The sequence below is a fragment of the Cebus imitator genome, unplaced genomic scaffold (assembly GCF_001604975.1).
Source record: "Cebus imitator isolate Cc_AM_T3 unplaced genomic scaffold, Cebus_imitator-1.0 Scaffold3, whole genome shotgun sequence".
Taxonomy (NCBI): Eukaryota; Metazoa; Chordata; class Mammalia; order Primates; family Cebidae; genus Cebus; species Cebus imitator.
This window is the reverse complement of record NW_016107318.1, coordinates 14,176,556-14,203,396: the sequence shown is the minus strand read 5'-3', so window position 1 is coordinate 14,203,396 and position 26,841 is coordinate 14,176,556. Positions and strand designations below refer to the sequence as shown.

Here is a 26,841-nt window from a genome sequence, read left to right as displayed (position 1 = left end):
ACTTGATGGTGTTGAGATGCTGAATTACTGAACTGAAAACAGACTACATGTCAACTTCTTTTCATATAAGATGATAAGTCCCCTTTGGTTTATGCCATTTTGAATGGATTTTCTCTTACCTGGAGCTCAAACAGATTACAGATTATTGGGCACTTTTCACTTTCTATTTTATCTTAGAGGTACTCATTAGGTACAAATCTTGTTTCTTTTTTTTTAGACTGTGGGGTTTTGAAGGACAGGGTTTGCATTTTGATAGATCCTTGTATCTCCCAAAGGCTGGTGGCTTACCCTACTCTTGAGCTTGAATGTAGAGCCAGCACTGCCTTCTGGCCTCACACTATAAGGTCTTACAACCTGTAGATGGGTCTTCCTCAGGGGCTTAAGTTGCTTCATTTATTTTTACAAATGTTCAATGTAGGAAGAAACATAAACAAAACATAAAAGCTCTACGGTCCACTCTAGGAGGCAAACCTACCACATCCATCCTCACATACCTTATCATACTGAACACATGCTTCACGCAAAGTGGATACTCAAAATGTTTGCTAAGTGAATAATTTGCCTCTGATGAGTCAAGAGCACTTAGGACTTTTATAATGTCCTAAAGTCATAACGAACAGTAATTACCAACAAATAGTGCTAAATATATCCTGGTTCTAGGAGATCACTAGTGGTAAGTTTTTGTTTGTTTATATGACAGCCTTGATCCACTAAGATGCTAAAGCCTTAAAACAGAATGAGTAAAACTGGGCATTGCACAGTGAAGCAAAAAAATAAAGTTTAAGCCAGGTGCAGTGGCTCAAGCGTGTAATCCCAGCACTTTGGGAGGTGGCGGTGGGAGGATCACAAGGTGAGGAGATCAAGACCATCCTGGCCAACATGGTGAAACCCCATGTCTACTAAAAATACAAAAGTTAGTGGGCGTGGTGGCGCATGCCTGTAGTCCCAGCTACTCGGGAGGCTGACGCAGGAGAACTGCTTGAATCCGGGAGGCGGCAGTTGCAGTGAGCCGAGATTGCACCACTGCACTCAAGCCTGGTGACAGAGCGAGACTACATCTCAAAATAAATAAATAAATAAAGTCTGAGCAGCAGAGCTGCCCACTGGATGTGTGCTGAATGTCCATCTTCCTTGTGCCTAGCCCTGGGGCTCAACCAGGTGAGACAGACCTACTGTCCTCAAGGGGCTTAGAGTCTGGGAGTGGGAGGAAGAAAATTTCAAAAGAGTGCGGTAAATGTTATAATAGGTAAGCTACAGGGTGCAACAGAGATTCCAAGGCCAGGCTTGGTGCATTGAGAAGGTCTCTCAGAGGAGCATCTGAACACAAAGGGTAAATTCATCGATCAGGAAGAAACAAAGAAAAATAAAAAGAAGACTAGCATGATCAGGTCTGTAGTTTATAAAAAGCCGATTCTGACTGTAATATGAGGTACGAGAGACAAGGCTGAAGTCAGGGAGGCCAGCTGAGGGGCTGCTACAGTAATTCACTGTTGAATACCACAGGTTTCTCAGGCTGGAAACAGGTTAATGACAAGTAATGTCAGGCCTGGGCTTTAAGAGCATGTGGTACTATGGCTGCCGCTCAAATGATGACGGCTCTGGACACCAGCTTCCCATCTTCTGGGTTCAGGATGGGGGGTGGGTTTGACTTGGAGGCAACATGGTAGGGTGTGACGGTTTTAACCTGGTGTGAGTGTGTGTGGGCGTCTGTGCGTGTGTGTGTAATGTGACGCTCTGCCTCCTCATTCACCATATCCCACGGTTAGGTGAGCACAGGAATGGCTCCAGTCTGGCATGGCCACGGATTCCTCTGTGATCTAGTTCAAGGGGTCATGCGTCTTTGACCCCCCAATATTTTTCACAGATCCTATCAAGAGGCTGGGCCACACACTCTCTAAAACCAATCAACTGGCCTGCAGGGGTCATGTGCACTGCAAGGTTGATGATTCTCTAGACCAGAGCCTCTCAGCTGGTGTACCCTGCTGAGGTTCAGGTATGCCTCAGCCCCAAGTGGCCAGGCAGGGCCTGGGCCATCCAGAGCCTTCAGCTATGGGAATCTTCCTCCATGCTATAGTATGACTTTTCTAAGTGTGCCATTCAGGTTGAGGATCCCTTATTCAAAATGCTTGTGACCAGGAAAGTTTTAAACTTGTGGATTTTTTTTTTTCTTCAGATTTTGGAGTATTTGTATAATGAGATATATTGGGTATAAAACCTAAGTCTAAAGTTGAAATTCATTTATGTTTCATATATGCCTTATACACAGAGCCAAAATGTAATTTTATATATTTTAAATATTGTGTATGAAATAAAGTTTGTACACCCTGAACCATCAGAAAGCAAAGGTGTCAGATGCGGAATTTTCCACTTGTGGTGTCATGTCAGTGTTCAAAAAGTTTTGAATTTTGGAGGATTTCAGATTTCTGGATTAGGAATGATCAGCCTACTTGAGGAAACAGAAAGCACCCCTCCAGACAAGAGAAAGAAAAACAGTCGCCTGAGCGCAGAATCTCCTCTGGCTCATCACTCATGTCTCCTTCCATCACTCAAGTGTCCACTAGCTCTTTAAAGACAAAGCCAACACCAACCTGCTTCCAGCTGCACAGTGGCAAGGCAACCAAAGACCAACATGGCTGGAAGATGCCAAGGAATAGGGCCAAAGGGACTGTCACAAATGGAAGCCTTTCACTAGGGCTTTCTACCACATGCCCTCATGCCTTCTTGGGGACCTTGTTCTATATTGACCGTCACCCTCCAGAAGCTCCAAACTCCCTCTCCATCTCCTTTGATATGCATGATTTTGGTTACAGTGGGAAAAAATCTAGTATTTAGAGGGAGAAAAATTCAGAAGGAAAAGCACTGCTTTATTTGAGAAGGCTGAACTAGGGGTCCCCAGGCTGGGGCGTGTTCAGAAGTTCTGAGAAAGATTTGAGATGGCTCAGGTCACTTAAAAGAAAAATGCAGCACTGTAGCAATGGATGGGGGTTACATAAACAAGTTTCAGTGCTCAGAATCTCAGGTCTGTAAAGGGTTTTAGTTTAGCTTTGGGTTTCCTTTTTTTTTTTTTTTTTTTGAGATGGAGTTTCTCTCTTGTCGCCCAGGCTAGAGTGCAATGGTGCAGTCTCAGCTAACTGCAATCTCCACCTCCTGGGTGCAAGTGAGTCTCCTGCCTCAGCCTCCTGAGGAGCTGGGATTACAGGCACCTGCCACCACACCTGGCTGATTTTTGTATTTTTAGTAGAGATGCGGTTTCACCATGCTGGCCAGGCTGGTCTTGAACTCTTGACCTCAGGTGATTTGTTCACTTCTGCCTCCCAAATTTCTGGATTACAGGTATGAGCCACCGTGCCTGGCTCTAGCTTTGGGTTTTCTATTGCAACAGCACATTAGAATAAACAAGTAACCAAACCCTTCAGATTGAACTATTACACCCGGAGAAGGATTAATGTGGCCTGGGTCCTGCTCTCCATCCTCAGACCTAGTATTTTGCCGTGACGATGAAGTACTATTGGCTGGTAGCAGCGGCCAGGCTGCTAACCTGGGCAGCAGACCCCACTCTGCCCTTCACACCTCTTGGCATTGGCCTGGTGTCAGGATTGGGGAGTGCGCTGGATGGGGGCTGAGTGGCTGCCACATGCATACTGGAGCACACACCAATGGCACAGCACAGAGGCCTGGGCTCATCTCTGGTAAGCCTTCAGCCCTGGCTTTTAGAAGCTCAAGAGGTGAGCCTAGATACAACGATACCAGAACAAACCCACCCCAAAAAGGGCCCTTGGCAGAAAAACATGAAGCAAATAAAATCAGATGCTCCCAGTGGAAGTGTGTTTGGAAAACATTAGCATTTTCCTGACTGCTCCAATGGAGGAATACCTTATTACTAACAAAAAGTTGGGAGTGATGTGTGGGAGCTAATAAAGTAGACCTCCTAGAGGTAGAGAGTAGAATGGTGGTTACCAGAGCTGCGAAGGGAAGGACGGATGAAAAGTTGGTTAAGGGGTACCAAAATGTAGTTAGGGAGTAGGAAAATTAGAGTCAACAATTTACTGTATATTTCAAAATAGCTAAAAAAAAAAATTGCAATGTTCCCACACAAACGAAAGAGAAATATTTGAGGTGATGGAGAGCCCAATTACCCTCATTTGATCACTACACAATTGTATGTGATCAAAACACCACATGTACCCCCCCAAATACGTACAATTATTATACAGCAACAAAAAATGTTTTAAGAAGTTAGGAGTGAAGTCGAGCACAGGGAACACCACATACATCCCACAGTACTAACGGAGGCCAGAGGGCATGTGGCTTTGGGTGGGAGGAGCGTCAAGGTTTATATGGTTCCTTCATAGGCTGTCTTCTCCGTGTTGGCTAATTATAGTCTGAGAACTATTCACCTCGGTAAACTTTCGGCAAGTACCTAACTGCATCCAAAGTACTGTGGGAGGCAGTACAGTACGGCCATTAAAAAAACGAACTCTGGAGTCAGGAAGGCCTGGGTTTGTGTTCAGACTGTTCTACCCATTCCCTGTGTGACCCTGAGAAAGCTATATCACCTCTCTGTGCCTCAGTTTCCTCATCTGTAAAATGAAGGTAATAATACTGATCTTATAGGATTACTGTGAGAATAGTACTTACAGTTGCTAGAATAATGCCTGATCTCTAGTAAGTACTTAATATTTGCTGGCTATTATTATTATAATCTTGGTGCACCTCAGTTTCCTCATCTGCAAAATGGACGTAAGGACTATATGTACCTCAGAGTTGCTGTGAGGGTTAAATGAAATCATGCAAGTATGACGTTTTGCATAACACCTTACACATAGTAAGTGCGCAATAAATACTAGTCATTGTCATTCCTAGAAGTTTCCCCAAATTATTTTAAAAAGAAGACACCTAAATCTAAATGATGGTGCAACAAAGAAATCTCTTTCTTGAGCAATTTCAACAATGCTCAACAAGGCCATTTTTCAACAATGCTCACTCTCATTTCCCTCCACTCTGGGTCCCAGTTATGTACAAAACACTCTGCTTTGTGTGGATTAAGCTCCACTGTGACACTCCAAGGAGTTCTGGTGTCCCTCCAAATATTGTCGGCTCCCCTTTTAACCTGAAAGCGATACACTGTCCACTCCACTGTTTAAGGGGCTGTTTAAGAATCTGGCTTTGTAAAACAGGGAGCAAGGCAGAAAGCCCGCAAAGCTTTAGCACTTGGTGTGGCAAGGAACAGAAAAGCAGCATTTTACAGTATCAAATACCAGAAGAAGCCCTCATAGCCACTAATTCCGTGGTTCTCTTCCTTCACTATGGCAAAGTGCTGACCATGTGACATGCATTACATCACTGAAACCAAGGCCCTGTGACGTTCCAGTGTGTCCAAGGTGCTAGCTGGTGTGAGCGCAGCTGTGGGTTCTCACCCATGCTTCGCTTCAAAGTTCATGCCTGCAAATCCTGGGCAACTCCCTGTCTTTCCAAGGCAACCCAGGCAACTCATCCAGAGGTAACTAGCTTCCAATAACTAACTGTATAAGCTCACTCCCATCATTTGGTAGGTTGGTAGGGCAATCAGTTAAATGATTTATTTTTTGCTTTCTCCGATAATTGACCAACCACGACACCTAGTGGCCAGTGCAGCACAAACATGGGTTGCCCGAAAAGGCTGTCGAGTGGGTCCTTTACCTACAGGCACACGTTGCTCACGACCAGGAAAAACCTGACGGATTGTGTTCAAGGTGAAAAAGCCAAGGCACAGAGAAATGAAGCAACTTGCCTACAGCCAAAGCTAATGTAGAACCGTGTGGAAATACTGAACCTTAGCGTTGGAGCTCATATTCTGATTCAGACTTGGCCTAAATTTGATCCTCAGCAAGATACTTCCTTTAGTCATTCAACAAACATTGACTGAGCACCTCCTGTGTCAGGCACTGTGCCAGATGCCAGGTACATGGCAGGAAGCGAGGACACGTCTGAATCCTCGCAGTCAACAGGAGGGGAAGATAAACAGGGAATCCACAATAACAACCCTAGCCAATATGTATTAAGGACTCTGCTTCAAGATCTGATGTACACCAACTCACTTCATCCTTGACACAATCCTATAAACGGGGATGCAATTATTATTCTTGCTTTGAAAATGTGCAGGAGAATGTTTAAGTTCTAGGTAACAAACTTAGGGCTCTCATGCCTTTCTAGGTCTAAGTTTCTGAAATAAAGTTGTGCTAGATACTAAAAGATTTCTAAGGTCTCTTTCCAGCTCAGTTTCCCTTCACATCTAAGATTTTGGGGTAGAGCTGGGATTAGACTTTGGTCAGGTTTACTGACCAGGAGTCCAGTGTTCACTGTCCATACACTGTGCTGGTCAATATTTATGAAAAATTGGAAGTTACTGAAGCCTTACTCTGTGCCATGCCCTGAATTTCTACCAGTTCATGCAATCTTCTTAACAAACTACGAGACAGCTTTAAAGTAGAAATAATTCCTGAGCAAAAAATCATGCTCTAAAATAGTTTAGAAGATTCCCAAGATAAACAGAGAGGCTTCCAACCTAACTCAGCTGCAGGATCCTTAACCACTGTTCTGATTTTGTTCAAGGTCGATTTAAAAACTTATGTAACAGTGTCCTCAGGCTCTAATGATGGGAATGGATAAAGGGCCCAGGCAAATGGTTCAATGATAAGTTACTGTTCAGGGAAATCGGGGGCATCCTGTTCAATAACAACATTACTTTGGGGGTAATTCTGAGTCTCTAGAAGTATCTACAAAGCCTGCAAGGTCAAGTGCAGGCCCACTTGGCCCTTTGGTTTTATGATTGCAAATGAATAAAACAAATTTTCAACAGTTCAGCAGGGTATATCTGAGATTGGCAAACTCTCTCAAAGAGGTATTCCTATTAACCCTTACTCCCTTTCCCTCCCTGAGGATATGTGTACAACATCCAACTTCTGTTGGGTGAGGGAGGGGGCAGGGAGAGAGGTAGGGCAATCAGGAAAACTCTCTCAGTGATCCTGCAAATGGGGACATTGAGTTTAATCAGGGCTCTGCTCCAAAGAAAACAACTCCTGCCACCTGCAGTCAGACCGCTCCCTCCCACGCCCAGGAAAGCAGACCCAGCAGGACCTGGAGCTTCCCAGGTCTTGCAAGACTCTGGCCTCGTTGTTCAGGGCCTCCAGAATGATACTATGGTGGGTCTTGGGGAGAACATACACTAGATATGCTGGAACGTTTAGTCTAGAATGCTCTGCTAGCTCTCCCAAATGGCAAGCTCTTGTTGAACTTTCTAGGTCTACAGATCAACGCCTTCTCCTTTTGCCTGACCACCCTCCCTGCCCTCAACCCAAGCCTGTCCACAGTAGGAACTGCTACATTTGCACAGTACCTAGCAGAAGATTGTAATCACTGACTTGTTTATCTGCCTACCCCATGGACTTGAAACATCTATAAAAGATGAAGTGGGTGGCGTAACCATCCTTACATACTCAGTACCTAGCTAGCACAGCATCTGGATTGAAGAGGTACTGACTCCCAAAGAGCTGGAAAGTAAGGCAAGGAATTGCAAAGCTAGAAGAGGCTTAAGAGGTCATCTTGGCCGGTCACAGTGGCTCATGCTTATAATCCCAGCACCTTGGGAGGCCAAGGCGGGCAGATCACCTGAGGTCAAGAGTTTGAGACCAGCCTGGCCAATATGGTGAAAACCTGTCTTTACTAAAAATATAAAAACTAGCCAGGCATGGTGGTGGGAACCTGTAATCTCAGATACTTGGGACGCTAAGACAGGAGAGTCACTTGCACCCAAGAGATGAAGTTGCAGTGAGCCAAGATCACACCACCGCACTCCAGCCTGGGCAACACAGAGCAAAACTCTGCCTCAAAAAAAAAAAAAAAAAAGAGGTCATCTCATTTAAAATCCTGTCCAATATAGGATTTCCCTCAAAATATATTAAACAGGAGAAAAGTTTAAAAAAGTAGGTATTTATATACATATATACACTTCTACATGCATGCCCACACATACGGCGTCTTCTACTGGAAGGAGATACTTGGTGGTAAAGACACACAAAGTAAGAGTCACTCAGATTTTTGAGTTAGCCTTTATCTCTTTTTAAAGCTTTTTCCCCCTATTTTTTCAAAAAATACATGCAATTTAGAGAAAATTTTATAAAATAAAGTGAACAGAAGATAAAAGTTAACATGCTGTTGTATTTCCTTCTAATATTTTCTTGGGAGTTTTTTGCTTTTCCTTTTTTTAAAAAAGGTCATAGAAAGTCTTGATCACATTAATGAGTTTTTAAGGTAGTCTAAATCATAATCTGCTATACAACTTTATATTTCACTCCATTTTAGCAGAATATTTTCTCTATGTGATTATAAAGTTTTTATAAGCATCATGTTTTAAAACTTTTATTTTTATATAAGTTCAGACTTAGAGAATAGTCACAAGAATAGCACAAAGAATTCTCTGATACCCTGCACCCAGATTTGGGTTCATCAAATATCAGCATTTTAATATATTTAACACCCTACCCTCCCAGGAGAGGAAGAGAGAGGGAGAGACAGAGAGGGAGGGAGGGAAGGAGAGAGAGAGGGAGAGTGAGAGAGAGAGAGAGAGAGAGAGAAAGGTGGGGGGAGAGGGGGAGAGAGGGAAAGAGAGGGAGAGAGAGAGAGGTGACAGTGTTTTACTCCTAAATACTTCAGCATATATTTCCTATGAATAAAGAGTTCTCATATATAACCACACCACTTAGTCAAATCAGGAAATTAACTTTGAAATCTTACTATCATCTGATCAATAACCATATTCAGATTTTGACAACTGTCCCAATAATGTCCTTTACAGGAAAAGAAAAATAAGAAATTATACATTATGTTCAGTTGTCATGTCTCTTTAGTCTTTCTTAATCTGGGATGCTTTCTGAGCCTGTCTTTGTATTTTACATTATTGATATTTAAGAGTAAATGCTGGTTATTTTGTAGAATGTCCCTCAATTTGGGTTTGCAGATGCTTCTTCCTGATTTGATGTAGGTTACGCACTTTTGGTAGAGATATCACAGAAATAAATATGCATCACTTTTCTTTTTTTGATAAGAGGCAGGGTCTCACTCTGCCACCCATGTTAGAGTGCAGTGGCGCAGTCATACAGCTCTACAGCCTCAAACCCCTGGGCTCAAGCAATCCTCCTGCCTCAGCCTCCAGGGTGGCTGAGACTACAAATTCCATTTTACAACAGCATCTCCTTTTTGCAGAATTTTAGGTTGCTTTATAATTTTGCTATAATTCCAAATCAACCCCCCTCCCACCCTATGAACTATCAATTGGCTTTCCACCATTAATTTTTATATTAATAATTTATCTGTTTAAAAAATATGTTAAGATTGTTATTATATTAACAGATTTTATCTAAGAAGCGCTGCCAATCTGCAGTCCAACAAAGGCTGGAGTGTGAACTCCATGTCAGGTTAACAAGTCTTGTGCACTGACATGGTAGTATTGTATTGCTCTCACCTTAAAGCATGGTTACAAAGGGCATTGCTCCTCTCATGCCTCTGAATAGATTCCTTTGCTTGTTTGTGTGTTCGTTTGTTCATTCTTTCACATTCACTCAGTAAATACTGCGTGTATATTCTGGGCCAGTAGTTTAAGTGTGAGATCAAGATCTCAAAGAAATAAAAAAGAAAATATGGATTGGCTGGGCATGGTGGCTCATGCCTGTGATCCCAGCACTTTGGGAGGTCGAGGCAGGTGTATCACCTGAGGTCGGGAGTTCAAGACCAGCCTGACCAACATGGAGAAACCCCGTCTCTACTAAAAATACAAAAAATCAGCCAGCCATGGTAGCGCATGCCTATAATCTCAGCCTCTCGGGAGGCTGAGGCAGGAGAATTGCTTGAACCCAGGAGGAGGAGGTTGTGGTGAACTGAGATCTTGCCATTGCACTCCAGCCTGGGAAACAAGAGTGAAACTCTGTCTCAAAAAAAAAGAAAAAGAAAAAGGAAAGAAAATATGGATTGTGGTAAGGGATATGAAATGCACAGGCTGGTGCAACAATGAGCACCTGGAGGCAGTGCTCCAGGTAGACAGGGAAGAGCATGGTGCATAGAGAAAGACAAATGAGCAAGTGAGCTGCAGCCGGGGGACCAGGAGAAAGAGCTGGGGCATCTCTTGGCACTTACCACAAAATTCTATCAAAATGCCTGCAAAACATTGCTCTGACTAAAAATATAAACCCTTATTTGGATCTATCCCAAGTACCCACCTCCAAAGCCTACCCTTCTCTTCTGTCTGTCCTAGTCAGCAGAGTCTAAACTTCAGCATGTTGTAATTTCTGAATAAAATGAAAGCCTGAAAATGCTTTGAAATGAGAGAGAACTTAGATACCATCCTGATGTTGCTCAGCACTACAATTACCTGACTTCAAGGGACGATTAGTGAATGAGACTGTCTCAACATTAGATTAATGGTCACTTTCAATAGTGGAAAGGGGATATATGTCCAAGAAGACAGGTACTAACAGCTGTGTGTATATGAGTGTATGTTCTCCCACAATAACAGGGGTGGTGGCTATGGCCACAGGAAGATGGTGTTCACGCAAAAAATAAATAAATAAATAAATAATCAACCTGCCTGTGTTTTGGAGTTAGTCTGGTTAGCAGAAGTTGCAGATCCCCAGGCCCCACATCACCTATGGACTTCATCAGAGTAAGTCAAGTAGTAAGAATAGAGAGGAATCCTCCAGGAACCAGACATGGGAAAAATACATCCCTCTTTCTCCAAATAAAGCCTGTTTGGTACTTCAGGCAATTAGTTTCCATGCATTTGGGTCAAAAAGCAGCAGATATATGGTCAAAAAATTATTTCCTTGCATAAAAACTGCATGAAATGAAAAATTAGACAAAAGATATAATATATAAAAATCAAAGTAGACAGAATATATAAGAATGTTATCAACATTAGAAACTCTTGTCAAATATTGAAAAAAATAACTCATAATAATCTATAAAATGTATGTACACTTTTCTTTCCACATCCTTCTGAGGGAAACAGCCTCCAGTAGGCAATTAATCTGATGCATGGGTAACGATCTCTTAACAATGCCACACTCTCAAATACTGAAGTACAGCTCAGTGTTTCTAAGGGCAGAGAAAGAAAAAAAAAAACAACACTAAAATCATTACTAATACAAACACTACGATTGTATCCTGCACGTGGGGGATGAAAATCTAGAACAATGAAGATGATAAACATATTTACCCAGAGACAAAAGATAGTAGATAAGATTCTTACTATAAAGGCTTTGTTTATAAGGGACACATTAGAAGCTAAATAACTGGGTCAGATTTGGTAATTAAAAGCACTGAATAATCAACAATGGCTTAATAAAGGTGTCAGAATAAGATCATATTTTAACAGAAGATGAAATATATAGAAAAGTTTATATATTTCAACCATTATCCTTCTGCCTGTTTTGCATTTTTCTTTCAAAAATACACAAAAAGTGTAGGAAGTAGTAGTGAAATTACTACCTAGTTAACCTGTGACTGAATCTGGCAGTTGATAGTAGCAAGTGTAAATGAAATGATGCAAATGAACTGGCAGGACCAAATCAAAAAGATTTCAATGTGGGTGACATAGCTAAAGTCTATACTTTAGAATCTCTAATACACATCCAGGGGTTGAAAATTCCTGCTTGCTAGTGGGCTTTAAGTCGGCCGCAACCCCAAGGAGCGAAACGAAACTCAAGACTAACAATGATTTGTTGTAGCTAGCAGTAGTGGTGGAAATCTGGCCCAAAAAAGTCCACTATAAATGTAACAGTTGTGAACTTTACTCTACAGCTATAAAAGAGTATTCAACCCCAAGTTTACAATAAATATCTCAAGGCAAAAACTCAAACAAAACAAAGCATGAGCGTGCGTACACACACACACACACACACACACACACACACACACACCCCTTATAGACAAGCCCTTTTCACCTTCCCATCTAATTACAAGCTGGCAATCTTTCCAGATTATCAATCAGAAGGGCTCATTTTAAACAATTCTCTGGTCCTCCTCCAGGGGGCGAAGTTGGCTCGCATTTTCCTGAAAGGGAAAATTATTTTCAAACCCTGATTTTCACACAGTGCTAGAAAGATATTCATGTACAAAGGGGCCTTTCCCTGCTCCTGTTTCTTCTCAATACATTCCACTTGGGCTGATGAGCAAAGCAGCCCAGCCCTTCGGTGCAGGGAGAGGGAGGAAACAGGACTACGGCTGAGCATGAGCAGGGCTTAATCAGCACAGCCCCGAAGGCTGGCCAGCCCATTCTCAAACTTGAGATCACAGCTGTGGTTTTGCCAAGATGATACACTTTCAAGAATATATGGCTTTTTTTTTTTTTTTTGGTCAGGAAAATTTTCCACTGGGGAAATTCTGAAGCCAGCTGAAGCCGCACATGGGGCTCCCTCCCACCCGGTCTCCTCTGCAGGGTCTCCCTCTGAGAAACTACAATGCCGCTGGAGGTCTGAGCGCCTACCCTGCCTTCCTGCACGAATGAGGGCCCTTTCTACCCTGAGGATGGCATCTGGTGGCCAGGAAGGTGACTGGACAGCAGTTCCTTCCTGGGCCTCGCTTCCCCCTCACGGAAAGGGTTAGGTGTTCCCCTAAGGAATCGCAGGTCTAGCTGCAGAAGGGACACACAGGGGCAATGCCTACTCCAAAGGGAGAATCAGATGTGAGTTTCAGTGCCTTGGCGACCACACGACAGGATAGAAGGCACAGAGAGTGTGTCCCTGGCCCATGGATAGATCCAGTTTTTGTGGGTTCTAAGCCCTATACAATTTTGGGGTTCCTCTTTAGAAAAAGGATACAAAATTAGGAATACCACATTAACTACAGGGCATGGGAGCGGGGTGTTGCCAGTGAAAGATCCTGAAACTCAAGGCTCTTCACTGCTAGACCAAGCAGTTATCGTGTTCAGCCTGCCACCACTGGCCCCTCCCCTGCAATAAAACCCATGTAATCCTGCAATAAAACCCCATGTCTCCTGTGCTGGCTCCGGGTCTCTTCTTGGCCTCTTGAAACTGGTGCTGCCTCTAATGAGGCTGATACGGGTTCAGCAGCTGATACGGGCCTGAGCTCCACTCGCTTAGGACTGCCCATTGCCTGGAGACAGATACCAGGGTGGAGTTATTGAAAGAAACACCAGCCCTGCCCAAAGGGAACAAACTCCTCTGCCGAACCAGCTCTCCACACCTACCTGACCAAGCCTCAGTCACCAGTGTGGGTCACCTCATCAGTTCAGACTCCACCTTCTCCTCCTTCTCTACCCATGGGAGGGTGATGCACCCCCCACTTCCAGACCTCCTTGAGCTGCACAAAGTTTTGAACTATACTAGTCTTTACTGAAAGACAGCAAAATAAAGTGATCTGAATCGAGAGCATTTAGCTAAACACAGTTTGTTTGCATATTTTCAGTCCTTGTAAAAATAATACAAAATTTTCTCCTTATCTGATGGCAATATCACTTACTCAAATTTTAACAATAAAATGAGGCAATGCCTCATAAAATGGAAAGTTGTTTAAGTTTAGTTAATGTAGCTTGTTTTCACATGTGCTACAGTTTGGAATTTACAAGTAAACCAGATGTAAACATTCTTCTTTTTGAACAAAACAGTAAGAACAACTTTTTACATATGAAAGTGTCTTCATAAAGGACATTTACCACAAAAAGAACAGTGTTCTGCAAATTTGATTTAAAACGTTTTCTTGGAGACAGGCTCTTGCTATATTGCCTAGGCTGGACTCAAACTCCTGGGTTCAAACGAATCCCTGGCCTCAGCCTACCAATTAGCTGGGGCTACAGGCACGTGCCACTGTGCCTGGCCTCCTGCAAATTCTTATCTGTAAGATGGAGTGTAATGGGAAAATAATAGTCACCATTATTTGAGTCCTTACTGTGAACCACACGTGGTCTAAACATTTCACATAGACTATTTCACTTAATCACCTCAATAACCCTATGCAGTATTATGCCTATTTTATTGATGCAGAGACACTGAGGCTTTAAGAGGTCAGTGACTTCTCCAAGGTTACAAAGGGCTTTTGTGTAGATTTGAGGCTGGGCAGGTTGAGCCCTATTCTTAGTCCCTGTGCCATGCTGCCTCTGTAGCCAAAAATCACTTTCAATACTATAAAGAACTAGTGAGTTTCACAAGATAGTTATTTTTTAAAAGCAGATAATTGCACATATTTACATTTTTTCCCCAAATTCCTATTTGATTTAAAAAAAAAAAGAGCTGAGGAATTGGGCTACTATTTTTCCAAGGCTTTAAAAGTTTTTAGAAATCATCATAATAGTTAAATGCAAACCATGATAATAGCTACCATTTATTGAACATGTATTATGTGATGGGTCACTAGCTAAGTTCATTATGTGCACTGTTTCCTTTAATACAGCTATCTTGTGAGGCAAATGGTATTATGCAAATTTAACAGATGAGGAAACTGAGGCTCAGAAAGATTAACCACGCTGTTCAAATTGTCTCAATAGCTGAGGAAAGTTTGAACTCCAGTCTTTCTGCCCACATTTTCCCTACTGTAAAATGTATACAAATAAAAAGCATGCTTTAGTTAAGAGCCTGTTAGTTATTTCAAATACATATCTAGATCTTTGAATAGCCAATGGAAATCACTATATACTTTCAGGCCAAGAGAAAAATAGGTGAGCAGTCCCTGGAGAGCTGAGTTCTCCTATCTAAGCTTCTGTCTCTAGTATCATCTCATATGATGGATCTGGGGGAGGGGGAAGGAGGAGCTATATCGTGTCATCTTTGTTAACAGCCAGTAAAAATGAGGATATAAATCAGGCTCACATCTGGATACATAATGTTCAGTTTTGCCAAGAGACTAGTAAAAGATGGAAATGCATTTGATGCATTCTTAGGCCATTGCGCCAGAGAGACTCCAACTTTAGCTGACCCAAGCATCTTCCTAGCATGTGTCACTTGCTCATTTGAGATGCTGCCTTCACTAGGGGTTGGGGAGGGGTCTATACTCGGTGAGTGACCTAATTGTTACAGGACCCAACATCACAGTGGTCCAACCGCACATGACAAAGGAGGACACGTTGGCAGAGAGGCTGAGTTCACAGCGCTGGTGCTGGAAAAGGCAGAAAAATATGCTGACTCCAAATGTCACAGAAGCACGAAAAACACCTACATAAGTGAGGGTGGGTCTTTGGGGGAGGTAGGATACATCCTGCAAGGCTTGAATTTGCAGAGTTCAAAAACTCTGCATGGAGCCCTGATCAAAATGCAAACAATGGTAATAGCTACCATTTATTGAATTATGTGATGGGTCATGAAGCACAGCAAATCAGTTCCTAGACCAAGAGAAACGATGTTAGTTAGGGTCATGAGTATGAGAAATAGCACGAGCACAGTTTCCAAATACTAGCTTTCTGCTGGAGTTATACAGGTACACACTGGTATACAGGTAGAGGAAACCCACCCAGGTACACAGGTCAAAGGTTTTCCTGGGGGCTTAGAGAACAGAGTGTCTAAGCTTCACTTTGAAATCTCTGAGGCCCAGGCAAGAATTTCAATTTTCCCAAACATTTCCCATTTTTCCAAAGTCTGATTTTCCCAGACAAGGCATGCACACACACACACAGTCACACCCACTCACACACTCTCTCTCTCCTGAGATCCCATTAGAAAGAACGTTACAGGAAGCTAGGTTTGGCTCAGTAGGAGCAGCATCTTTCCAACAACCCCAAGTTATCTGGAAATCTGAATGGGATGATTTGGGAGGGGAAAAAAAAGGAGGGAGGGAAGAAGGAGAGAGGAAGTTGCTCACCAGATGAAGGACCACTTTTAGATTATTAGAAGAAGAGTAGCGTCTCATAATGGGTCTGAAGTTAAGATGCTAAAGCGGAAGTTTCCACCACCTCAAGATGTAACAGATGGGAAATTCCAAAGCAAGGGGTCAGATCACTACATGGACATTTCTAAGAAGCTGCCTCTAAGACCCAGAAGGACACAAACAGGTCAGGACAGTGGAAAGTGATGGAGGATTCTGTAAGATTCTTTGGAAATGCTCTGATTCCCACAGTTTCCAAGGTGGGTGGGATGGAGAGGGCTCAGCCTTTTTCTCCAGCCTAGAGAAAAGAGTTTCAAAAGCTGTATGTACTGGGTTTGATATGCATCTACTAGAGTTCCTGGGTCGGTATGTGACATCTGCCTTAGGGAAACAAAATGTGAGAGGGAGCTGATGCTGGCTAAGCCAGAAGGGTGGATGCCACATCAGAAAGTGAGTACTGCTCTCTTGCCCCATGGTGGGCGGAGGGTAAAAGGTATAGGAACACTGGACACCCCAAGTGCCAGTCTGGGTCTCTTCACAACAGGTTCTCCCCAAGAGGGCTCTGGCATGAGAGTGAGAAGACCTCAAAGAGAGTCCAAGAGGAAACCAGAATGTGCTGATGGATGGCCACAGCGGCAGGAGAAGAGAACCACCTGAATCCAAGGGGGCCCAGAGCAAGGCCTCTCAGAGGAGTCCTGGAGAAGGCCACAGAGGCAGCCAGGAGAGAAAATGTCCCCCCTTTCCCCGTCCATCAGGTTCAGCTAACTCAGCACCAGGTATGACAGTCGCAGTCAGGCAAGGACTTGTTGCATGCTCTCCCCCTGCCCCCACAACCTGGAGAGACCTGAGCAGTGGGCAGCTGGAAGCCACTAGAAGAGGAAGTGGCCCTTGGTGGTTGGATGGAGGGAAGTCCTCCCTTGGAATGAATACTGACTATTTTTTATAGACCGAAGAGGGCATCTCACGTTTCCAAAATGAACCTGTGTGCATGTGTGTGCGCATGTTGAGAGAGGGAGGGAGAGGGAGGGAAAGGTGGGGGGCAGGGGGAGGAGGAGGGAGAGGGGGAGGGGGAGACTGACTTCAAGTGGCCTCAGAACTTCTCATTACCTAAGGGTAACCAGAAAAGTCATGGGCATGATGAAGTTATTACCAGGAAATGGGGTACAACACAACTCCTTGAATAAGCTTTAAAGGAACAGTGGGAGACAAGAATGAAGCTGAGTCTGAATTATGATCATGAGTCACATGGTGCACTATGTTCATTACATACAGTTAACCTTTGTTAAGTCCTGACTACATGCCAGGCTCTGGGCCACGAACTTCACAAACACGACCTCATTCAGTCCCTCTAACAATTCCTTGAGGCACGTATTTGACAGATAAGAAAACTGTGGCTCAAAGAAGTTGGGCAACTTGCCTAGGGTCGCACAGGTAAGTAAGCAAAGTAGCAGGAACCTGTACTCAGCCTCAAGCCTGGCATCTATTCGTGAACTCTTCTATTGTCCCGGATGAGTGGTTTTGAGCAAAACATCTGTGACTGAAGCAGGAAAGGGACTTGGGTCCTGCCCATCCTTCCTGCTCAGGAGTCCCTGAGCTACAACACCAAAAAGCAGAATTTGAAAGCCACTGACAAGCATGATCTTAAGGGTCTCGTGCAACATTCTGATTTTATGATGCTATCATCTGTGGGTGGGAAGGTAGAGAGACATGGTTCCACCAGAGCAGACATAGGGGAGAGGAAAAACTCAGAATTTTATCCAGTGTTCCCAGAGAGGCAGCTGGAAGGAGCTGGTTCCAGCAGGTGGATCTGAGGTTCACAGAATTATAACCATGTGTATAAATATAGAGTTTAGAGAATGCATGTAAAGCACTTAGCACAGAGCCTGGCATTAGGTAAATGGCAACTATGATTGTGGAAAGTTTACATATATGGCTGAAAACCCCAACATATAATTTAATGCAACATGCTCAGCCACTGATGTCACTGTGTCTGTTCCATAAGGAGCTATGTTTATCATGGACACTACACCTTACTAATTGAGCCAAGACAAGAAAGGAATGTGTGAGATTAAGCTGGCCAAGACTAAAACAATTAGAGTAAATCTGGAGCAATGGTTTTTAAGCAAGGGGGACCAATAGGAGAGGGCAGGCATGGAGTCCCATGAGATGATGATGGAAAACATAATCCTTTCCCCAGTTTTTAAAAAAAGTGCATATGTACAATTTTGCAAATAATTATAGAAGGTTCACAGATCTGCTGGTCTATTCATAGCCCCCAGATTAAGAACTACTCCTGCAGATCATGTGGATTCAACATGAGGTCCTCAGCCAAGAGCTACTCACCAGATCCCAAAGTGGGGCTACCCGTCCTTGTCCTCTCCACATGTTCATCATGGGTAGTCTGGATCATGACACTGAGCCTGAGGCAGCCAATGTAACTGTCACCAGATCCCAAAGTGGGGCTACCCGTCCTTGTCCCCTCCACATGCTCATCATGGGTAGTCTGGATCATGACACCGAGCCTGAAGTAGCCAATGTAACTGTGCGGAATCTAATTTCCAACCTTTCAAGTTTAATAGACTCCAAAACCAGTGGACTCCTGTACCTGGAAAATTTATCTGCCTGGCATTCTCTTCCTTTCCTTCCTTTCTTCTGGTAGCAACACCCCTCCTTTTAATTATTTTTTAATTTTTAAAATTTATTACGTAATGTGGGGAGTCTTCCAGTGAAAACAGGAAACGTGCTAAACAAATTCTAAAAAGGCTGTAACACTACCCCTCCTTTTTTCATGGGGAACCCATTCTGTCTAATTCTGGTGGGATTTACCCCATCTCATGGGACACATGAACAGGCCTTGGCCAAAGCAATGCTGCTTACTGTCTACTGCCTATTTCCAGCCATGCTGATTCAGGCAGGCAGTCTAATCTGGGCCGGTTAAGGGCCCTCCTTGGTACTTACTACTGCTAGAAGCATGGCAAAAGAGGCACCCCCTTCCCTGAGATCTATAGCTGTGAGAATGACAGAAACCCACCTCTGCCACCACGGTGAGTGAGAACATGCCTGAGAATGAAGCTGACTGAGTTAAGCGAAGTGAAGACAGAGTGAAAGATAATGGCCTTATGATATCTTTGGAACTCCTGAATACAGCTGTGCCTGAAGCCCTTACCAGCATGGCCATCCTAATCATATGAGTCAAGAGACTAGTTTAAATTGTGTTTCTGTTGCTTGCAACCAAAAACTCCTAATAAACTTAATCTAAAGAAAACGTCCCAAAGGAAGTTCCCCATCATGGGTAGTCCTTGTGGAATTCTGGGTTCCTCTCTGACAATAATCCTGAATGAATTAAAATTTTTTCTTCCTATGACATACTTGACAAACATTTTTTTTGCAAAAAACTTTGGGCTTAACATGATTCCCTTATGATTCTCTGCACCAGCAGTTCAACTTACCAGTGCCGCCAGTCAGCAAGTATCTCATTCTCCCCACCCTCCATCCTGCACTCCTGTTTACCTTCCCTACACTATCAGATACTACCTCTTGTAATAAATATTAAGGTTACTGATTAGAAGAGGAGGGACCCAAAAATGGAAAATGGTAGCCTAGTTTATAGTTTTCTACCATCAAACAAATACTTGGAGTCAAGTCTCACAACCATCTCAAACTACCCCCAAAAGGCACTGAATGTTCCAGTATAAGAAATGAACCTAGAACCGTGGGGCTCAGAAGAGAAGGACAGAGACATGGAGCAAGGAAAGAGAATCATGAAGGGTCAATGTAAATTGTCTCAAAAGCCACAACACACACTGAGTCACGGTGTAGAATGACTTGAGAGTTGAAACAACATTCACAGACCACTATCAGGAAGTTGTTTTTTCTTTTAGCACAGTGATGGTAAGAAGATTTCAACTCACCTGCCCAATCTGGTCCACAGCTAAAATGCCAAGGCTCAGCATCAAGACAGCCATGCCAATCTCAAGTCCATTACGAGGTGGGAAGGGGAGGAGGGTTGTAAATATATATATTTGTTATTTCAGCTGAAACAATTACATTTCATCCTTGGACTAAGCAAGACCAACAGAGAAATACATACCTGAACTAGAGGGTTTTCTCTTGGACTGCACTCAGCTGTCACATCATTCGCCTATACCAAGGCAGTCCTCATTGTTTTACCTACAGGGAAGTTGTCAGCCACTCTGTGTGGCATCCTTTTTATAAGCACTCTGAAGACATTTCTCTGAGTCTTGAATCATGATCAACCTTGCTTCTTCTGAGTAGCTGGTGTGCCTTTATTTTCCAGCCACTGTAAGTTGTTAATGGAGCATGTTTTCCTTCTGGTACTGACTGCTCAGAGGCTCAGAGGTAAGACTGTAGGACCAGCAAGTAAATAGCCTTCCCACAATGAACTGGGGCCTTATTTTATCTCTGACTTCACCCCACAGATTTCTTCCCTTACTTATCTTTCTTAATCTCATTATATTATACCTATGTTTAAAGGCCATCTCAAAAATCTCTGAAGACAGGTACACACTTCAGATCAATAGTAATCAACACAAGAAGAAACAAACCAGATGGTGAGTGAAGGAAAGTTTTACAAATGCTGCCCTGCAATGGCAGCCACAGGGTGATAGCCTTGAACCAGGAACAGCCCTGGGCCAACCCGTCAAGTCAGCAAATATCTCATTCTTCCCACCCGAGATCCTGCATTCCTGCTCACCTTCCCTATACTCCATCTCCCATGGGCAGAGTGCCCCCTGGGCCATTCCTGAGCATCCACACCTGTTCTCTCTTTAGTACTACTGGTGGTTGCTTTCCCTCCCCCACCAAATCAAAATGCCTTCCACCTCTGTCTAGAACCTTGGGCTTGACTATATGTTGTTAACAGTTGATAACAGCATAGTGTCTTTCCTCTCTCAAGGGCAGGTATACTGTTTTTTTGGAATGGAGTTTTGCTCTTGTTGTCCAGGCTGGAGTGCAATGGCGCAATCTCGGCTCACTGTAACCTCTGCCTCCCAGGTTCAAGCGATTTTCCTGCCTCAGCCTCCCCCAGTAGCTGGGATTACAGGCATGCCCCACCATGCCAAGCTGATTTTGAATCTTTAGTAGAAATGGGGTTTCTCCATATTAGTCAGGCTGGTCTCAAGCTCCCGAACTCAGGTGATCCGCCTGCCTTGGTCTCTCAAAGTGCTGGGATTACAGGCATGAGCCACTGTGCCAGGTCCGGACAGGTACATTTTAACCAGGCATTTTGAAGAGGGAAAAAAACCCAAAGAAGTAATTCACTAATGGTGGAATATACTACAAAAGTGGTACAAAAGCAACTGAAAAAGAGATTCTTCTTGTAAATCCCAAGTAATTCTATGAAAGGCAGTTAGCACAGTACTGGGCACATAGTACTCAATACACAGTAGCTACTTATTATTACTATTGTCGCCATTATTGTTAATCCCACCACTACCGTTTGATCACTCACTGGCTATTCCTTTTACTTCTACCAAGCAGGCTACTGCCCTTTTCAGAATACTGGCAGACTGGAGATCCACAATCAATTCATTCATTTTAATCATACTTATAATTTATAATGCACTTTTATGTACATTATCTTTTAGGATCTTCCTAGCAATCCTCTAGTTAAACACTATTCTCATTTTATAGATGGGCAAACTGAAGCTCAGGAAGATTGAGTTAGTATGGCTCAAACCCACATCTTGTATAAATTTCTTGTTCTTCCTATAACAAGTGGTTGCCAACTACAGTGTGATCATATCAGAATCATCGGAATTTTGAATGTCATAAAGATACTGAAAAAGCCAAACATTAAAGAATCATCTGAGTGCTTTAAGATTCCTGGGATCTACCCGAGACCTAATGAATAGAGATGGCCCAGTGGAAGGGTCTATGAGCTTGTACTTCAACAGGTGTCTCGTGAGATTCTGATGAGCTGCTACTGGATGGACAAGTGTGATGTCCAGGCCGATTCTTGGTTCACCAAGTACCTGCTGTACTCTCAGCCCTGTGCTAAGTACTACAAGGCAGGCATATGTTGCCTTCAGTTCTCAAAGAGTGAAGTGAGTAGGAAGCTAGTAAGTAAGTGAGTAGGAGCTAGGAAGTAAATCTAGCCAAGTGAAAAAGGAGTGAGCCAAAGAAGGCAATGCTTGCCTTTGAAGGAGGTCAGAGTAGGCAAGATCACAGATGGCAGGAATAGACAGGAAGGCCGTGCCATGGAAAAGAGAAAATTCCAGTAGGTCTTGCAAAATGGGAAGGATTTCCAGGTAGAGAAGGGGTAAATGGAATGAAATATCCTCCAGAGAAATGCTGAACAGATTCTCTGGCAAGAATAAAGGGAATAGCGGGACTTGAATGAGAGAGAATGGGACCAGAAAATGAGAGGGGAGAAGCCGAGCCAGAGAAGAGCCTAGGCTGGTGTGGGAGGTGGTAGGGAGGGAGGGAGGTGGTTTTCAAAGAATAACGTCCTGAAAGATGAACCAAAGAACGGCAGAATGAAGGGAGGGCTGAAGGGTAGAAAACCTGGTATTGGCAAGATCACCTAGGAACTTGTTGAACTGACTGAGACCCCAGACGGCTAGGGGTAAGGCTCAGATTTGACTGTGCTGGAAGTCAGAATTGGGGGAAGAGATGGGGATCTGCAATGGGAATCTAAGTCCTCTTGCACTCCATGCTCTTCTCATTCACCACAGCTGCTTTCATGTGACCCATAAACACTACAGCAGATTGCCAAAAACAGCCACATTTCTTCCCCTCCCTGTATCCATGCTCCTTGAAATGGGACTCTGCAGCTCCTCTTTCATATATTTCTTGAATCCAGGCTAGCCATATAGCTTGCTTTACAGTCAGTATATACGGGAAACAATGTTGTATGAATTCTGAGTCTTAATGTCAAAGATACTTCTGCTCTCTCCCAGAACCCTGCCCAATCATCATGTGAACAAACTTGGGGTAACTTGCAGGATGATTAGGTACATGGCTTAGTCACTGTTATCACTCCAGCTGACAGCCAGTGACCCCCAGAAACAAGGCCTAGCTGACGTGGACCTGCAGCTACCTGTAGATACATGAATAGTCCCAGGTGAAAGGAGAAGGATCATGTAGCTGAGCCCAGCCCAAAGCACCAATCCACAGAATGGTGAGATAAATAAAGGGTTGTTATTTTGAGCCAGCAAATTTGGTCTCAAAATGCTGGCAGCAAATTTTGGGGTGATTTGTTATGTAGCATAAGCTAACTGATACACACTGCAAATAACTATATAGCCATAATATTAGGGAGTGATGCCATATGAAGCCCCAGAAACTTTCTCACTTTTAAAAAAGTACATTATTTTTCTAGATCTTAAGTAAGTTTTCTACCATGGCAGAACTATTACCTCATAATAATCACATTTAGTTTAGATGAGAGAAAAAATAGAGCAATATGAAAGAGTAGAGCCCCGGTATGCTGTATGTTGTAGCTGTGGGCCAATTTTCATTACAACACACTACAAGGGACTGTTTGAATTCCTTGGCTGAAGTAACACTCTGTTGTTTTGGATACTGCCTGAAACAAGCAGACCATCAACAGGGGACTGGAAATACTTTCATTATCCAAAAAAGTTTTTAATAGTATTTGGCATGTAATCACGGATCTTTATCCTGTCCATGGTCTTACAAAGGAACATGGGTTGCTCTGTTTTTTTAAGGCATGGAGTCATCATAAATCATTATAGAGATTAAAGAAAAGTACAAATAAATGGACATCTAATCATAGCACTGGTTGGGGAGCATGTAACTTAATAGTGTGAATATCTCCTCAAAAATAAGTCAAACAGTCACTTTAAGAAATGAAGAACTTACCAGTAAGACTTTGTGTGGTCCACTGTTTTCAGGTTTTGAGTGGAATGAATCTGAAATAGAATTAAACAAACATTCCATAAGTAAATCACATTTGGAAAGGGTGTGTTTTCGATCCCAAGTGACTGCCATAATGTTGAGCATTTATTCATGTAGTTAAAGATGAACAAAGCTCTTTCTGGCTCCTGTTGGAAGAGGGAACATTTTTTGCCGACATAGTTCAACTTCCTGAATAGAGAGAGCATGCTGTCATCTACTTAGGGGAGCATTCAAAGTCTGAGGCCAGTGTAACTATAAATGGTAGTGTTATTTCCAAAACTCTCCAAGTCAGGGGAAGCCTCTCTAGCTGTTGCCCTTCCCGTGGTCTCTCAATCTCTTTATGCTAGGACCCAGCCATGGGTCCCTCTAAGACACCACCTAAAACCCTGATGGTCCAACATAACTTGAAGGGCAGAGGAGTGTACAAGATCTCCTAATAGTGATTATCTAATCATATGCATAAACAGGTTTTTGTTTTCATTGATAATAATGAGCCTAAGGTAGTGTTGTTCAATAGAAATATAATCCAAGCCACATATTAATATTAAAATATAATATTAAATATATTTAATAATTAGATTAATATAATTATATTTAATATTAGATTAATATAATTATGTATCATATATATTAATTATAATTATATAATTATAAAATATATTTAATAACCAGAACATATTAAATGTTCTAGTAGCCACATTTAAAAAGCAAAAAAGAAACTGATTTTAATACTTAATTTAATCTAATTTATCTAGACTATTATTGTAACACATAATCAATACTGAAATCATTAACAAGATATTTTACTTTTTTATACTGAATCTTCAAGATTCAGTACATCTCAGCTTGAGCTAGCCACATTTCAGGTAGTCCACGGCCACACATGGCTAGTAGCTACCATATGAGACTGGTCTAGGGAAACTGTTCTTGGCCTTCAGGCCTTGGTAAGACTTCAAGGAGTCTGATGCATATGGAGATCTTATTCACCCATTTTCCTTCTCTCAGTCATCTATCATTACTCCCATTTCGTGACGTCATTTTAGCAGAAATCAGACATAATGACAACAAATACTTATATATAGCACTTACTATGTGCCAGGAACTGTTCTTGGCATGCCCCTGTGTTACCTCAATTAAACCTCACAATAACTTTATGAAGTAAATATATTATTCTCATTTTGTAATGAGGCAACTGAGGCACCGAGAGGTTACATCATTTACACAAGACTGGGAGACAGTGACAGACATGGGATTCAAATCTGAGTCATTTGCCTCCAAAGTCCCTGCTTTTAGCCACTGCCCTCTCAATTAAATTTGAACAGCTCAAAATAAGATAATTACTTTCAGTTTTAATTATAACTATCAAATGATCCAAGTCTGCTCTCATGATAACATGGTTAGATAATAGCAGTGATGGCAGATGGAAGAGTTATTGGATGCGCTAGCAAATTAAATTTAAAACAATTTGGGATACAAGCACGAAAACCACCACATGTGGGGTCAAAAAGATTGCACGGGTCGAGGGGCCTGTCTGGATGACCAAGGTGGTGGCAGTCAGGGAGGTTAATGTGAGGTCTGTGGAAAATCTTGTCTTCATGATTTTTCTGAGGGAAAGGCCGAATGTTTTCATCAGATGCTGAAAGAGTCTCAAAGAGGTCTTTTAGATAGATACCCCAATATCTGTCTCAGCAGGAGTAGGGAGTTAGGAAGAATCCAGTAAAAGAGTTAAGAAGATACATCCTTTTCACTTTATTAATCCATAGGCCCCCAAGGAATCATGCTCAATGAGCAAAATCAGATCCCCACATGCAAGCTTTCTGCCAAATCAGAGAGATGGAGGCTGGTCAGTGACACCGTGGGACTGAGGCCACTTGAAGCCCTGCCATGCAGTCTCCTATGGAGAGCCCTGAACCTGCTGAAAATCCTCCCGTGGCTTCCTCCAGGTTTTAGGATCAAGGCCAAGCTCCTCAGACTGCTCTAAAAAGCCCCTGTGGCCTCATGCCCGGACTCTCCCTCAGGCATCTCACTGACAGGTCCCAAAATGCACACTCTCCCCTTAACTCCTCTATGCCTTTGCAGATTCTGTTCTTTCTGCCATATTTGTCTTTTCTCTACAGTATGAGTGGGTTCACATCTCAGTTCAAAAGTTACCACCTCTGGGAAGCTTGTGTGAACACTCTCGACTGGCTTAGCAATAACTTCTCTGCAGTAGCAGCAGTAAAGTAGTATTCATTCAATTCAATTGCAGTTATACTCTACTATAGTCCCTGAAGGAAGGGGAAGCATTCTGAGAAATGAACTGTTAGGGGATTTCATCATGTCCATATCATAGGGTGTATTTACACAAAACTAGAGGGTACAGCCTACCACACACCTAGGCTACACGGTAGAGCCTCTTGTGCCTAGGCTATAAACCTGGACAGCATGTTACTGTTCTGAATACTGTAGGCAGCTAAAACACAATGGTAAATATTTGTCTTTCTAAACAGAGAAAAGGTATAGTAAAAATATGGTGTTATAATCTTTAAAATAAGTTTTGTTAAAAACCAGTCGGTACCAATGGTATTATATAGTCTTATGGGAATACTGCCACAGATGTGGCCTGTAGTTGACTGAAATGTCATACAGCACATGACTGTACTACCAGTAATATTAAAAGCTGGTTTTTATGTGCTAGGCACTGTTCAGGTGCTTTACATGCTCCTTTAATCCCCTTAGTAATCCTATGAGGTAGGTTCTTTCATTATTACATTTAGTAGGATAGCAAACTGAGGCATAGAGGTTAAGCCAGTAGCCTAAGGTTACACTTGTAAGTGGCAGAGCCAAGCTGTGGTTTATAGGCAATTTGGTTCTAGGCCTCGCACTCCATGCCTGCCCCCACTCAGTGTCCACTTCCCTCTACTCTCATTGCCCTGGTATACTTACTTTACTTGGGTATCTCCTATATTTTAGATTTCCATTTACTGGTGTCTCTCCCCACATGTTTGCAGAATCCCTGAAGGTTAAGGATGTGTCTAGCTCATCGTTGTCTCTCCAGGACCTAGTGGGGTGTTTGGTATGCGGTAGACACTCAATAAAGGGGCACACAGGAAAACACTGGAACAGCATTAGAGGGATAGG

At 42.8% G+C, this 26,841-nt stretch overlaps 1 protein-coding gene and 1 non-coding gene across 3 annotated transcripts in view; both read right to left on the bottom strand.

Moving 5' to 3' along the window:
- GNG12 (G protein subunit gamma 12) overlaps positions 1-26,841 on the bottom strand; it is a 133,142-nt gene that overhangs the window by 54,408 nt on the left and 51,893 nt on the right. For both annotated transcript variants that reach the window (XM_017532249.2, XM_017532258.2), the window contains exon 2: positions 23,686-23,735. The gene's annotated coding sequence lies outside the window, so the exon portion shown is untranslated. The remainder of the gene's footprint in view (positions 1-23,685; positions 23,736-26,841) is intronic.
- On the bottom strand, positions 18,554-18,614 carry LOC119471932. Its single transcript, XR_005201028.1, has one exon. It is a non-coding gene; the product is annotated as a U7 small nuclear RNA (small nuclear RNA).